The sequence below is a fragment of the Python bivittatus genome, unplaced genomic scaffold, assembly GCF_059951505.1.
Source record: "Python bivittatus isolate LINGU-HERP-01145 unplaced genomic scaffold, Pbiv_v1 ctg000340_np1212, whole genome shotgun sequence".
Taxonomy (NCBI): Eukaryota; Metazoa; Chordata; class Lepidosauria; order Squamata; family Pythonidae; genus Python; species Python bivittatus.
In genome coordinates, this window is record NW_028277056.1 from 18,372,256 (window position 1) to 18,385,993 (window position 13,738).

The 13,738-nt window shown below is 41.3% G+C and overlaps 1 protein-coding gene across 1 annotated transcript in view; it reads left to right on the plus strand.

Annotated features, from left to right (window-relative positions):
* The window catches only part of DDX10 (DEAD-box helicase 10), a 163,829-nt gene that overhangs the window by 148,558 nt on the left and 1,533 nt on the right, over positions 1–13,738 (plus strand). The gene's annotated exons all lie outside the window — the stretch shown is intronic.

The following is a 13,738-nucleotide window of genomic DNA, read 5'->3' on the forward strand; positions in this document are numbered from 1 at the left end:
CACTTCTAAATGGAATATGCATTTCAGCTGTTTCAAGGTGTCAGTTTTTTCAGGCTGAATTCCTAACCATAACTTTTGCTAAATAGATATTTTTAATTACAGGCAGTAATTGAATTCATCATTTAATGGATATTTGGGGGAAACATTGTGATTTCAAGGCTGATGCTAACAATTTGACTGATGAAATTGTTTGAAAATGCCTTCAGCCTCTCGTATAAGATGAGCTGTTTTGATATTCGAAGGCTCATACAGCCTTGCAAGCGTTTTATCCTCATTTTGTAGTTAACTGTGGTGTGATAGTTAAAGAGAGAAAAATTAGGAGAGGATTTTATCCATACATCCATACATCTGCCCATCTTGCAGTGGGACTGTGGGTGGCTAACATGTCTTTAAAAGCACTGGACAAAAACTAAAGATGCATCATGTCCAAGGCTACTCACACATCCACACAGTTAAACTCTTTAAAATGGTCTCACCTAACACCTGAGAGAAAAACGAGGTCTTCAGCACTTTGCAAGAAATTGGCAGAGTCAGGGCCATCCAGATCTTGAGGGATATATTGTTTTACAGGGCAGATGCAGCAATGTAGAAGGTATATTTCCTGGGTTCTAAGGTGACATTATTTAATAGAAGTGGCCTGGAACATGCCCACCCTGTTGCATCTTGGAGAGAGAGAGTCTCACAAACAATCCATGGAGGGCTTTGTAGGTGACAACCAGCACCTTGAATTGCATCTGAAAGCTTACTGGAAGCCAGTGCAGTTGATAAAGTAGTGGCATTGCATGGATGTACCAAGGTCCACTCGCAACTAACTGCCCATGCCACTGTATTCTGGATCAGTTACAGCTTCTGAGAACTTTTCAGTGCAGCCCTATTCAAAACTAATTGTGGCAGACCCTCTAATCCACCACCCCCACTCTCCCACCCCAGCCTCCAGACACTGAAGAAAAATTTGATAGCATCACTTGGTCATCCAGGGATAGAGATATATAACTGGGTATTATCAGTGTATTAATGATATCTAACCCCATGACAACAAATAAATTTGCCCAGTGTCAGGCCTAGCCCAAAGAACTCCTGGAGACCATGCAGGTTCAATCAGCAAGGTTTATTTGCCAGCACCTGTTTACAGAAATCTTCTCAGACTGACCAGCAGTTCCCAGGCACAAGTCTCTACTATCTTCTGGAATGTTTAGGGATGCGCCAGCTTTCTCCGCTTATCTCTAGAGCATTGCTCTGGAGACGAGAGCACCGTTTTCACCCCCCTTCCTCCATTCCAGTCCATCACACCCAGTGGCTTTGTGTAGATGTTAAATAGGAGTAAGGTGAATGTTGAGCCCTGAGCCACCTCACAAAATTGGGGGCTAGGATTAGACCTCTCTTCCCCTACCAATACTGACTGGAATCAAACCCAGAGAAGGGAAGAAAAGCAGTGCAACAGTGTACCCTCAACTCCCAGCCCCCTGAGTAATCCAGAAGGACACCACAATCAAGGTATCAAAAGCTGCTGAGAGATCAAGGACAACTAGGCTGGATTCACCACTACCAACCTACCTCAGTACTACTACAGGTCTGAAATTTCATTAAAAGGGATCCAGATAATCCACTTCCTCCAGAATCCTCTGAAGTTGCAACCCAACCATCTTTTCATCAACATTCCCTAGAAAGCGCAGGTTGGAGACAGGATGAAATTTGTCTAGTACTGTTGGGTCCAGCAATCTTGGTATGGTTGCAGTAATGAGAAATTGACGCAGTGCTTTGGGTAGGCATATAATATAAATGGAGTTAATGTAAATCTTTTAAAAGTGCATTTTATTTATTTATTTATTTTATTTACTAATCAAATTTATACACCGCCCATCTCAGTATAAGTGACTCTAGGTGGCTTACAAGTAAAAAGTGATTAAAAAATGATAAAAATGTTTGCAAAAATATACAAAGCGAAAAGATGGAGAGAGCATCCTCAAGCCACCAACCACCTCCAGGCCTGCGAACCCCCATTGGGTCCCCATTCCAGTTGACAGAGCCAGGTCTTGATGCTCTTCCAGAAGGCCAAAAGAGTGGGGGCCAATTTCACCTCGGGGCAAGATGTTCCACAGGGCAGGGGCAATGGCAGAAAAGGCTCTCCTCCTAGTCCTTGCCAGTCAAAATTCTCTAGCTGACAGGGTCCTTAACATGTCCTTCCTGCCAGACAGGATAGGATGGGTCAATGTAACTGGGACCGCCTCTCCCGAGTGATATATGCCGGTCCCAGAAGGTCCAGCAGGAGGGGCACGTTATGGGTCCCATCTGCTAAAGAGTTCCATCTGACAGGATCCAGAAGACGAGCCTTTTCTGCAGTAGCATCCACCCTTTGGAACATTATCACTGGTAACTGATGGCATCTGGTTGAGGAAGGCTAAGTCAATCTTTTTTTTTTTATAACTAGCTCCCACTTAGATTCACCCCTGACTGTTGAGGTTGACCTGTAAGTTTGGCTGTGAGTTTTTGATTTTTGTTCGTGGATTCCTAGGTTAATCTGTTTTTAAATGCTTGAATTATTGATGTTGGGGGTTTTTGTTGTTGTTGTTGTTTTTACAAAAGTACTCTCCTGCCTGTGCACTGAGGCTGGTATGGGAGGTTAAATAGCTACTGCTAGGCCATCAACCTTAATATACCTAATTATTTTTAATTAACTTGGTTAGGAAGAAACATATTGAAAGCAAAATGATGGAAGTCCTCTATTTGGGCATAGTATTTCAAATTTATTTAGAGGCTCCAGTTGATTCTTAAGTTCTTTGGAAGGATGTTTAGCCCAGAAATATGCACTATCCTAAAACAAACAAAAGGTCCCCCTTAAGCTATCCAATTTTGCCATCTAAACTTAATATTGTCGAACACTAAAAGGCATAATGATGGTAGAAAGGAAGTAATGGGTTTATCTGAAAGACTTGCTCCTCTCTGCAGGGTTTAATTTTTATGATATGTCATATTTCTGCTGTTGCACGTAACTGACCTTAGTATTTTGTTTTAACAGGGTTAGTTGCTTTTTTAAGCCAGCTTGATCCCTCGAGATATGATACATGCATACTTTTAAACTGGTCATTGCTTTGGGGTTCTGTAGAAAAACAAACAGAATGGAGTGTGATAGCAGAGAAGGCAAGAGGAGGGAAAAAATACAAATAGCTAGTAACGGCTTAAAGGCTGAGCAGTATCAGCGTTGAAGGACATTTTAATTTCATTTGCCATAAATGAGGGAGGGTGTACACTGTGTAGTGGTGAATGATGACAATGAAGACAACCTTGACAGCTGAAGTTCCAACAGACTGAAGAAGGGAAGATGAAGATGAGTGCTTGAAACAATGGAAAGATAATGCTTTGGTGACCAAGGCTGGAGATTACTTAGTTGCTGCATTGTGAATGTAGGTTGTCTTATGGTTTAGGTTGTCTCTTCATTTTTAACAACCAAAAAAGTGATTGTGTGCTTTTTCAAGCATCATGCAGTGCCATATGTGAACCTGGTTCATTTAAAATATTTTTTTTCCCTTAATGACAAGATTTATTTATGTTGCCTTCAAAACTAAGCCCAAAAGAGAAATAAATGAATTAGAATATACAAAATACAGAGTAGCCACATTAAAACCTAGGCAGTTCTAACTATAAAGGTGGTAGTGGAATATCAAACAGGTAACCATTTTACAGGAAAAAGAATAGATAAACTAGACTCTGTAAAATGTATTAATAATATATAATTAATTAAACCAAGTAAAAATAAGCAGTATATAATATAAAAGCCATAAAGGCCTGTCTAGAAGGCACAAATTCGCGATCAGAAGAGTACCCCTATTCCTCAGTATTAGACTTTTTTTTAAAGAAGATAATGTGTAATTGGGAAGGGAATGAAAGCTAACATTGCTTTACAGTGGATTGAAGTGTGCATAGCTCTGTAGGATTGAGAATAGAATTAGAATTAGAATAGAATTAGTTTATTAATTTATTGTGTGGCCATTTAATGATGCCTATGTGTGTGTGTGTGTGTGTGTGTGTGTATGAGAGAGAGAGAGAGAGAGTGTGTTTTGCTTGGTTAGTGTAAGATTGCTTTGTCCACATTTTGTTTGATTTTTGTTCTAGGGCATTAGGCGTGATAAATCTCAGGGTCCTTTTTCATGATTGTATAAACCTGACTGCAGAACTTTTTCAGTGCACAAATTGTTGAAAAAGAGACTAGCACTTCATACAATGTATTTTCATTATTCCCACTGTGTGCAGTCAACGTTCTGACACTGAGTGAGGAAGAAGTAGTGCCGAGGCTCTACAGAAGGGTCTGCTTTAATTAATCTTCATTAGAAATCTTTCCTTGGCCTTGGAAATTAAAATGTACCGATGTGGTTTACAATGTCCTTGATTAGCAAAATACCAATTCTTAAGAGGCTGTGGTTTGTAAATTTTGCATTATGCTGGCAGACCAGCATCCTTAAGGAATTAAGTATTTAAACTGCATGAAGTTAGATACCTGGCCAGAAAAGTATATTAGTTGTTTGAAATTTAAGTGACATCAACAGGATTAACTAGAGCTGCATTTATTTCCTCCTCCCTCCCCCCATAAGAAATGCAGAAATTCATATCTATTTAAGAGATACACAATCTGTCATATAGGTCCTCTTTTATTTCTGTGTAGGGAGTTAGAGCTAGAAGAGGGTATTTAAGGCTATTGAGTCCAATTTCCTTCTCAATGTAGGAATCAAATCAAAGCAACCCAAATATATGACTGTCTAGCCTCCATTTCAACACATCCAACGAAGGGATCCTCGCCCTTTTCTGGGTAATGGATTCTATTTCAAAACTGATCTTACTGTTATGATGATGATAATGATTCCATTCCGATGGAATCTGCTTTCCTAACTGCATTGTTCTGTGTCCTATACTCTGGAATGAGAGACAACAGCTCTTGACCTTGTTTTGAGGGATGCATTTTCCATTACTTGAAGTGTGCTATTCACTCTTCAGTCATGCTAATCATTCTCTTTTAACTGATCTACCTCACCTGTTGTGGAGGTAGAGAAGTCATTAAAGGAAGCACTGTGTACACTACTTGGAGAAGAAAGTTGGAATGTAAATCTAACATGCAGTGCATACTAACTTCTAATATACAACAAACAAACTTTCTCTGTATATTTCTGCTGACAAATAGAAATAACAGCTAGCTTCCAAGATGAACCATTTTGTGGAACCTATAAGTAAAGCCCACACTCAATGTATAACAGGCCCAGTGGAACATAGGAAATTGCCTTTTTTAAAGCAAACATTGGATTATATACTGTATAATGTATATACTGTATACTGTAATCCTCAGAGGCAGCAACTCTCATAGAAGTTTGTGTGACATCTATGAGAGTTGCTTCTATGTTTGTCTGGAACTCCAGCGTGTCCTTTCAGTGTAAAGCTATTTGCTTCTAAGCTCATTCTTGGCATCTCCAGTTTAAGAAATACTTCGGTAGTTGTAAGTAAGGCTTTTCCCAGAAACCCTGCAAAGCTGTAGAGGGCATAGGGGCCTTGACAGACAGGAGGAACAGCCGCTACCAAGACAACAGTCAGATAAAAGGGGACTGAGTCCAGGGCAGGAATGTAACCTGAGTAAACATCTCAGACAGCCCCCCCCCCCAGTTTTCACAAAGATAAAAGGAGAGAGGGGGGAAGTACAAGATTCTGTTACTATAGCTTTACAATAAAACTCGTGCCGACCTACATGACATTGGCTTCCTAGTCTGATCTACCTTGAAGGGGTGACAAGAGCTGCTGCTAGCCAGGGTAGGCAATAAAAGGCTAGAGAAAGAAATAGGGCAAGGGAGCCTCTTGATTTCCAACTGCTCGCTTTCAGCTGTATTTACATATCATGGCCTTCCTGCATAATACAGGAAGATATAACGAGCAACACCACATCGACAGAGATTGTACTGGACTCAAGTCTGGCTAGCAGACGTACCATTTAGGCATCTTTCCACCTTTGTCCCATTAGGGCTAATAGATCTTTTTGTAGGTTTTGGCAAGAGAAATGCTTCTGTTGGCTATCCCCGGCCAGGGATTCTCTGCCAATTCATTAACAGTTGCAGATGGTGGTTGAGGAGCAGGACACAAGAAAACTCTTCACTTTATAGTTTGCAAAAATGGACATCCTGTATCTCTCACTTTTTCTTTCCTGTTGTCCATATGGAACCAAATTCATTGAGACAGATGGGAGTGAAAAATGCCACAATGTCACAATGTGTAAAACCACCCTCTCTTGGGTTCTTCTTCAAGCCTTCTCCTGCCTGCTATCCCTTGTACAGGATCAAGCTGCAGCTCTTGAGGCACCTGCCTTGTTTACTGTGATCATCTGAATAGGACCTTCCTTGGTGCTCCTCTGCATTATCTCAACACCCTTCGTGGTCACAGTGTTAAATGTTATCAAAATATTTTATTTTAATGTGGGGCTCCTGTAACCTCCTGTGAGCCTCCCTAGTACACCCTTGCTCCCAGGCCTAAGCACGCATCTTTTTTCCAAAAAAAAAATCCAGTTAATTTTTATTTCTTCCTTCCATCTTTTCTTCTTCTGCCGAACATGTGCTCCTTTTCATAACTCGGAATAATTAAAACACAGACTCCATATTTCCACATTTCATTTAAAAAAAAGAAAAAATGACACTGGAAAAAACTCACAAAAACAGTTCTTAAAAGCCTAAATGTATTCTGATGGCATTGTTTGCCCAGGAGATTTCAGAGAAAGAGTGATACATATACAGTCAGGTCCAGAAATATTGGGACATCGACACAATTCTAACATCTTTGGCTATATACACCACCACAATGGATTTGGAATGAAACAAACACAATGTGCGTTAACTGCAGACTGTCAGCTTTAATTTGAGGGTATGTACATCCAACTCAGGTGAACGGTGTAGGAATTACAACAGTTTGCGTATGTGCCTCCCACTTGTGAAGGGACCAAAAGTAATGGGACAATTGGCTTCTCAGCTGTTCCATGGCCAGGCGTGTGATATTCCCTCAGTACCCCAATTACAATGTGCAGATAAAAGGCCCAGAGTTCATTTCAAGTGTGCTATTTGCATTTGGAATCTGTTGCTGTCTACTCTCAAGATGAGATCCAAAGAGCTGTCACTATCAGTGAAGCAAGCCATCATTAGGCTGAAGAAACAAAACAAACCCATCAGAGAGATAGCAAGAACATTAGGCGTGGCCAAAACAACTGTTTGGAACATTCTCAAAAAGAAGGAACGCACCGTGAGCTCAGCAACACCAAAAGACCCGGGAGACAACGGAAAACAACTGTGGTGGATGACCGAAGAATCCATTCCCTGGTGAAGAAAACACCCTTCACAACAGTTGGCCAGATCAAGAACACTCTCCAGGAGGTAGGTGTATGTGTGTCAAAGTCAACAATCAAAAGAAGACGTCACCAGAGTGAATACAGAGGGTTTACCACAAGATGTAAACCATTGGTGAGCCTCCAAAACAGGAAGGCCAGATTAGAGTTTGCCAAACGACATCTAAAAAAGCCTTCACAGTTCTGGAACAACATCCTATGGACAGATGAGACCAAGATCAACTTGTACCAGAGTGATGGGAAGAGAAGAGTATGGAGAAGGAAAGGAACTGCTCATGATCCTAAGCATACCACCTCATCAGTGAAGCATGGTGGTGGTAGTGTCATGGCGTGGGCATGTATGCTGCCAATGGAACTGGTTCTCTTGTATTTATTGATGATGTGACTGCTGACAAAAGCAGCAGGATGAATTCTGCAGTGTTTCGGGCAATATTATCTGCTCACATTCAGCCAAATGCTGCAGAACTCATTGGATGGCGCTTCACAGTACAGATGGACAATGACCCAAAGCATACTCCAAAAGCAACCAAAGAGGTTTTGAAGGGGCAGAAGTGGAATGTTATGCAGTGGCCAAGTCAGTCACCTGACCTGAATCCCATTGAGCATGCATTTCACTTGCTGAAGACAAAACTGAAGGGAAAATGCCCCAAGAACAAGCAGGAACTGAAGACAGTTGCAGTAGAGGCCTGGCAGAGCATCACCAGGGATGAAACCCAGCGTCTGGTGATGTCTATGCGTTCCAGGCTTCAGGCTGTGATTGAATGCAACAGATTTGCAACCAAGTATTAAAAAGGAAAATTTTGATGTATGATTATTATTCTGTCCCATTACTTTTGGTCCCTTCACAAGTGGGAGGCACATATGCAAACTGTTGTAATTCCTACACCGTTCACCTGAGTTGGATGTACATGCCCTCAAATTAAAGCTGACAGTCTGCAGTTAACGCACATTGTGTTTGTTTCATTCCAAATCCATTGTGGTGGTGTATAAGCCAAAGATGTTAGAATTGTGTCGATGTCCCAATATTTCTGGACCTGACTGTACATGGTTGCTCATTTTAAAGATATTCGCAATGACTCAGGCATCTGCTTTTAAATATGGCCTATATTGAATCTGTTATGCTTTCTTATTAGTGTTTTAATTGCTAATCTTATTATGAACAGATGCCCTATTTGCAATTTCAGTCAACTCAAATTCTCCTTGGTTTAAAATCCATTTGTGTGAGAGAAGTAATTGGCTGAATTGCAAATTGGATAAGGAATTGTATTTTAATTAACCTGATTTAATGTGTGTGTGTGTACACACACACACACACACACATCCATCCATCCATCCATCCGCTCTCACCCCTATGGTATGTGTCTTCCTCAATCTCAGGTCCTCTACCAGAGGCCTGGGAGTTTGAGGGCTCTGCCTCAGCTATCTGAGCTGTTCCTAGCACTGCACTCTTCTGGACAGAGCTCCGATGTTATTCCAGGGATCTGCTGGAGCCACTCTCCCAGCTTAGGAGTCACAGCCCTGAGTGCTTCTACCTCACTGGGACCCTTTTGGCCTTTACTTTCCACATGCTCTCTAGTTCCTCCTTCAGGCCCTGATACTTCCCCAGCTTCTCATACTCCTTCTTCCTGATGTTGCTGTCACTTGGCCTATTCATGCACACACACACACATATCTTCATCTGGGGGGCTGCTTCAAAAATATTTTTGCCTTATATCAAAATCCAGAGCAAACTTTGTTCTAAATGTGTAGTTTCTGATTGTATGTGATTTTTTTTTATCCCCCATTTTGTTAGAATTCAGGCAAAACCAATTTAGAGTTGAATTTAGCTTAATGGTGATTAAACTGAAGGGAGCTAGACTGAACAAGCTGCCAAAGGTCATTAAATGAAATTAGCTGCCCAGAGCTTTTCCTACATAGTGCCTTCTGGCTGCTTTGGGTTACAAGATTCTGTCACTCTAGACTGTTGGCCACATGGGTATGGTGGGCGTTGACATCCAAGACATTGGAGAGAAGGCTGTTCTAGCCTGTGTAACACATAGGAAAAGAGTAGTCAGAGCTAGCAAAGACAAAAAGTCTGCTTATGTGCTATAGATATTTGTTTGTTTGTTTGTTTGCACATTTAAAGAACTTATATAGCCTTCTATCTCACACAGTGATCCTAGATGGTTCACAACAACCAATTAAAAGTAATTGAATAAAAACAGAATAAGCCTTCCCACTAGGCACCAGACTCAATCCCAGCCCAGCCCAATGCTTGGGAGGAGAACCGGGTCTTCATGGCTTTGTGGAAAAGCTAAAAGGGAATGGGCCCCTGAATTTTGGGGAGGCTATACCAAAGGGCTGGGATGGCTACAGAGAAGGTGCACTTCCAAGATCCCATCAGATGACAGTATTTAAGGGAAGGGCACCTAGTGGGATGGGCAGTTACCTTCGGGGGAGAGGTGGTCATGCAAATACAGGTAGTCCATTCCCAAGGTCTGTCCTTAAGTCAAATTTGTATGTAAGCCAGAACAGTATTATTGTACAATACTGTATAAGTAGTATTGTATAATTAACTCCAACCATTGTGTATTTAATTCAAATTTTGTTATAGTAAGCTCTGTTTTTAACTACGGGTCGTCTGTAACCTGGGCATTTTTAACCCGGTGACTGCCTGTACTGCACAGAAATGGCATAGCCAAGAATTATACTGATAGACCATTAAGACAGAATCTAAGCAGAATATTATCGCAAATACAATCAACCAAAGAGAGGTATCCCTCATATGGCAAAGTTTTCATTCATCTTGTGGCTGAGAAAGCCAAATGCATGTTTTGGTCTCACATTAAAAACAAAGTACTGATTCATAAGGGTTTCCTTTCACATGTCATTTGCTTGATTTCTCATTGCTTGATTGCTCAGCATTGAATATGCAATGGGATAAAGTAATTGTTTTAAGAGTGAGCCTAGGCCTCTCTAACTACTGTATTTATCGGTGTATAACACGCACCTTTCCCCCTAAAATTTGGGGCTGAAATCCTAGCTGTGTGTTATATACCGATTCTCAAGTGGCAGGGCTAGGAGAGTGGAGCCTTCATTTGAGCCAGGGCTGTAACCGGGGCAGCTCCGCAGAGCAGGAGGTAAGTGGCAGGCAAGTGAGCGAAAACCAGCGCTCTGCATCGCTCGCGCCTGAGCTCCGCAGAGCAGGAGGTGAGTGGTAGGCGAGCAAGCATTGCTCGCACCCACCGCTCACCTCCTGCTCTGCGAAGCTCAGGCACTCCAAGCAATGGGGAGTGCCTGTTTTCGCTCGCTTACCCGCTGCTCACCTCCTGCTCTGCGGAGCTCAGACACGAGCGATGGGGAGCGCCAGTTTTCGCTTGCTTGCCTGCCGCTCACCACCTGCTCTGTGGAGCTCAGGTGCTTGCATGAGCGATGGGTACAGTTTTCGCTCGCTTGACCACCACTCAGAGCTCCCTTTATTTTGCTTCCAAGTCATTTATTTTAAATTTAAATGTTTTTTACTCAAACTTCCTTCTTAAAATTAAGGTGCATGTTATACACCTGTGCGTGTTATACGCCAATAAATACGGTAATAGAAATGCAGTCCTGGAAGCTCTATGGCCTGCAAGCTATGGTGGATAGAGCAAAGGAGAAGAGGAAGAGAAGAATTATAGTCTCTATATGAAGAAGAAATAGAAGAGAGATTTGGGGGATTGACTAGAGCTGAATAAAAAGGTCCTGAAGGTTTGGAGCAAAGCTGCTGAAGTATTGCTGCAGGTTAGCAGGGTACTTAGGTCTTTCCAAGAAGCCCTACTGAAAAATCTGTTTCCCTCTGTCTGAACTATACTGAGTGGGGTTCGCTCTCTGTTTATATACAGTAGCTTGCCCTGTCAGTGTTGGTGGAGGTGTGGTTTTTTTCTTGGTAGTTCCTAGATTAGGCTGTTGTTTACAGCTTGATTGTTTGTCTGGGTTGGTAGTTCCTTGATTAGGGTAGTGTTTACTGGTTGAGTATTTGTCTGGGGATAATCCTGGGGTTAATCCCTGCTTATCTGGGTGTTCTGGTCTTTTTGTTTCCTTTTTATTGTCTCTTTTGAATAGTGTGTAAGTGTTGTTTATTTCTATGTGCCTGTTGATGGCTGACCATGCTAGGTAATGAAACATCTGCAAGAAAACAACCAAGCTCAGAGAACCCCAAGGACTCCATATGCTGAGAATTTCCAAGGAGTGCTTGGAAGGAATTTGGCTTCCCTGGTTTCCTTGAGATTTGCAAACACTTTTGGCTAGTCAGTGTTATGTGCTGCCCCTGAAGCAAGAGGACATCCATCCCTGAAGCAAGAAGATCTCCAGACTTCTTTCATAAGAGGCACATTTGATTTGGGGAGGACTGAAGCTTCAGGAATATGGTTCTACCTTTGCCAGAAATTCCATCTGTGAGGGATAGGTGAAAATAGAACCATCATCAGTCTTCCTTTTCTGAGGCCTCTGTGGAGTCTTGCACCAGTAACTTAACTGCAGCTCTGCGCTTAATGGGAGCAGTCCACCCCACTATGTGAACAATGTCACAACAAAACTTTGGTCGAGTTCAAACATTAGTCTGTGATTTTGGTTGGGTTTTTTTAGCATATTCACAGTCACTGAAGTTTATAAGGGATTTAAGATGCTTGAATAGGACTGGGGAGATCCAGGATCCTGCCCTGATGATGTTATCTAGTAGGATAATGACAGTCTGCAACTCAGAAACCAACTCAACAGTACAACGCACAGATTTAGCCATAGAAACTCACTATAGGTCTCCTTATAGGAAGAAAGTCAGGATATAAATCTTAACAAATGTAGCCACCTCTGGTTTGTTAAACAAACCATGGCTTCATGTGATATACAAGTTAAGTGATTGTGTTTGAGGTGACATGAGTGCTGTCAGTCTAGTTAAAATATGATAAGGCTTATAAAAAGTAATGGGCAGGTTGCTATCAATTACCTCCAATGCTAGAGACAGTGCATTTGATAGGGAGCACTGGCAGGGAGGCACAGTTGTACTCATTTTCTGCTTGTTAGTTTCTCAGAGAGACTTATCTGACACTCTTGGGAATGGATTTCTCAATGAGATGGGCCATAGGTTATTCCAGCATGGCTCTCCTTTAATTCTTGGGGTGATTTGTGCATCCCTACCCCCTGCCCATGCATTGGCACTGCTTGATGCAAACTGCTTCCCAGTGAGTTGCCACAAGAGTAAAATCTTCTTACAACTGGATTTATGTAGAATTAATCATAGCATCCATAAGCAGATCGCTCAAGCACAGTTTAATAATTGCTTGAGAACTTCTCATGAAGACATCAATACAGAACAATAAACCCTTGGATATAAAATCTATGAATTGGATCCAGATTTAGCTATGTTGAAATCAGTGCAACTCAGTCTAGTTCTGACTCAATATATCTAAAGATGTCAATATCAGATTAGTGATCAATTTTTAATTCAGTTAGATTGCTGCTTATCAATGAAGATGAGGTTCTGGATTTACATACTGTATGGATCTTTCCCCAGTTATTGTACCTTCTGTTTCTTAATTTGGTTTAATAGCTAGATAAAAGATGACAGCCAGAAGGTGATCTTGTTGACAAAAAGCAATGCAGGAAGGTAGAACATATGGATTATGCACTTGCAGTCCCTCCATAGAACATGGAGGTCTAATTTTATCTAGCTTGACAGACGTAGCAAAAATGTGAATAGTTTTCTCTGTTATTTATTTGAAGATGGGGAAAGCTCAGTTGGCTGATATGTTTAGCAAATGTAGATTCTAATACATTAGGGTTTTCTTTTAAAAGCCATAATATGTTTCAGAGCAGGAGATATTCACAGCCTTTACAGGTACCAATAAAACTGACCTGAATGAAGTGCATTTCAGTTGTTGTCCTTGCTAGAGAGCTGTATATCTCCCTTCTCATACTCCTTCCCAGGATGAGCATACAGTATCACACATCATGCACACAATTCAGAATATCCAGAAAGAAAGCTGCATTCCTGATAATCTGGAACAAATGGTGATTTCCTTTTTTTTTTTTTTGCCCAGACATTTGGGATGGCTTGTTGTTGTTGTTCAGTCGTTAAGTTGTGTCCGACTCTTTGTGACCCCATGAAGCATATTGCGCCAGGCCTTCCTGTCCTTCACTGCCTCCCTGAGTTTGCTCAGTTTCATGCTCATTGCTTCAGTGATGCTATCTAAGGGATGGCTTATCCTGTTTTTTTTTTTAAAAAAGTGTTTTTATTTATTTTAAAATACACACATACACACACAGACATACACATACACCAGCTGCCATTTCATGCATGCAGCATTAGATTCCTGTTATACATTTTAAAATACAAAGAAATGTGTGTAACAACAGTTAGAAGATATA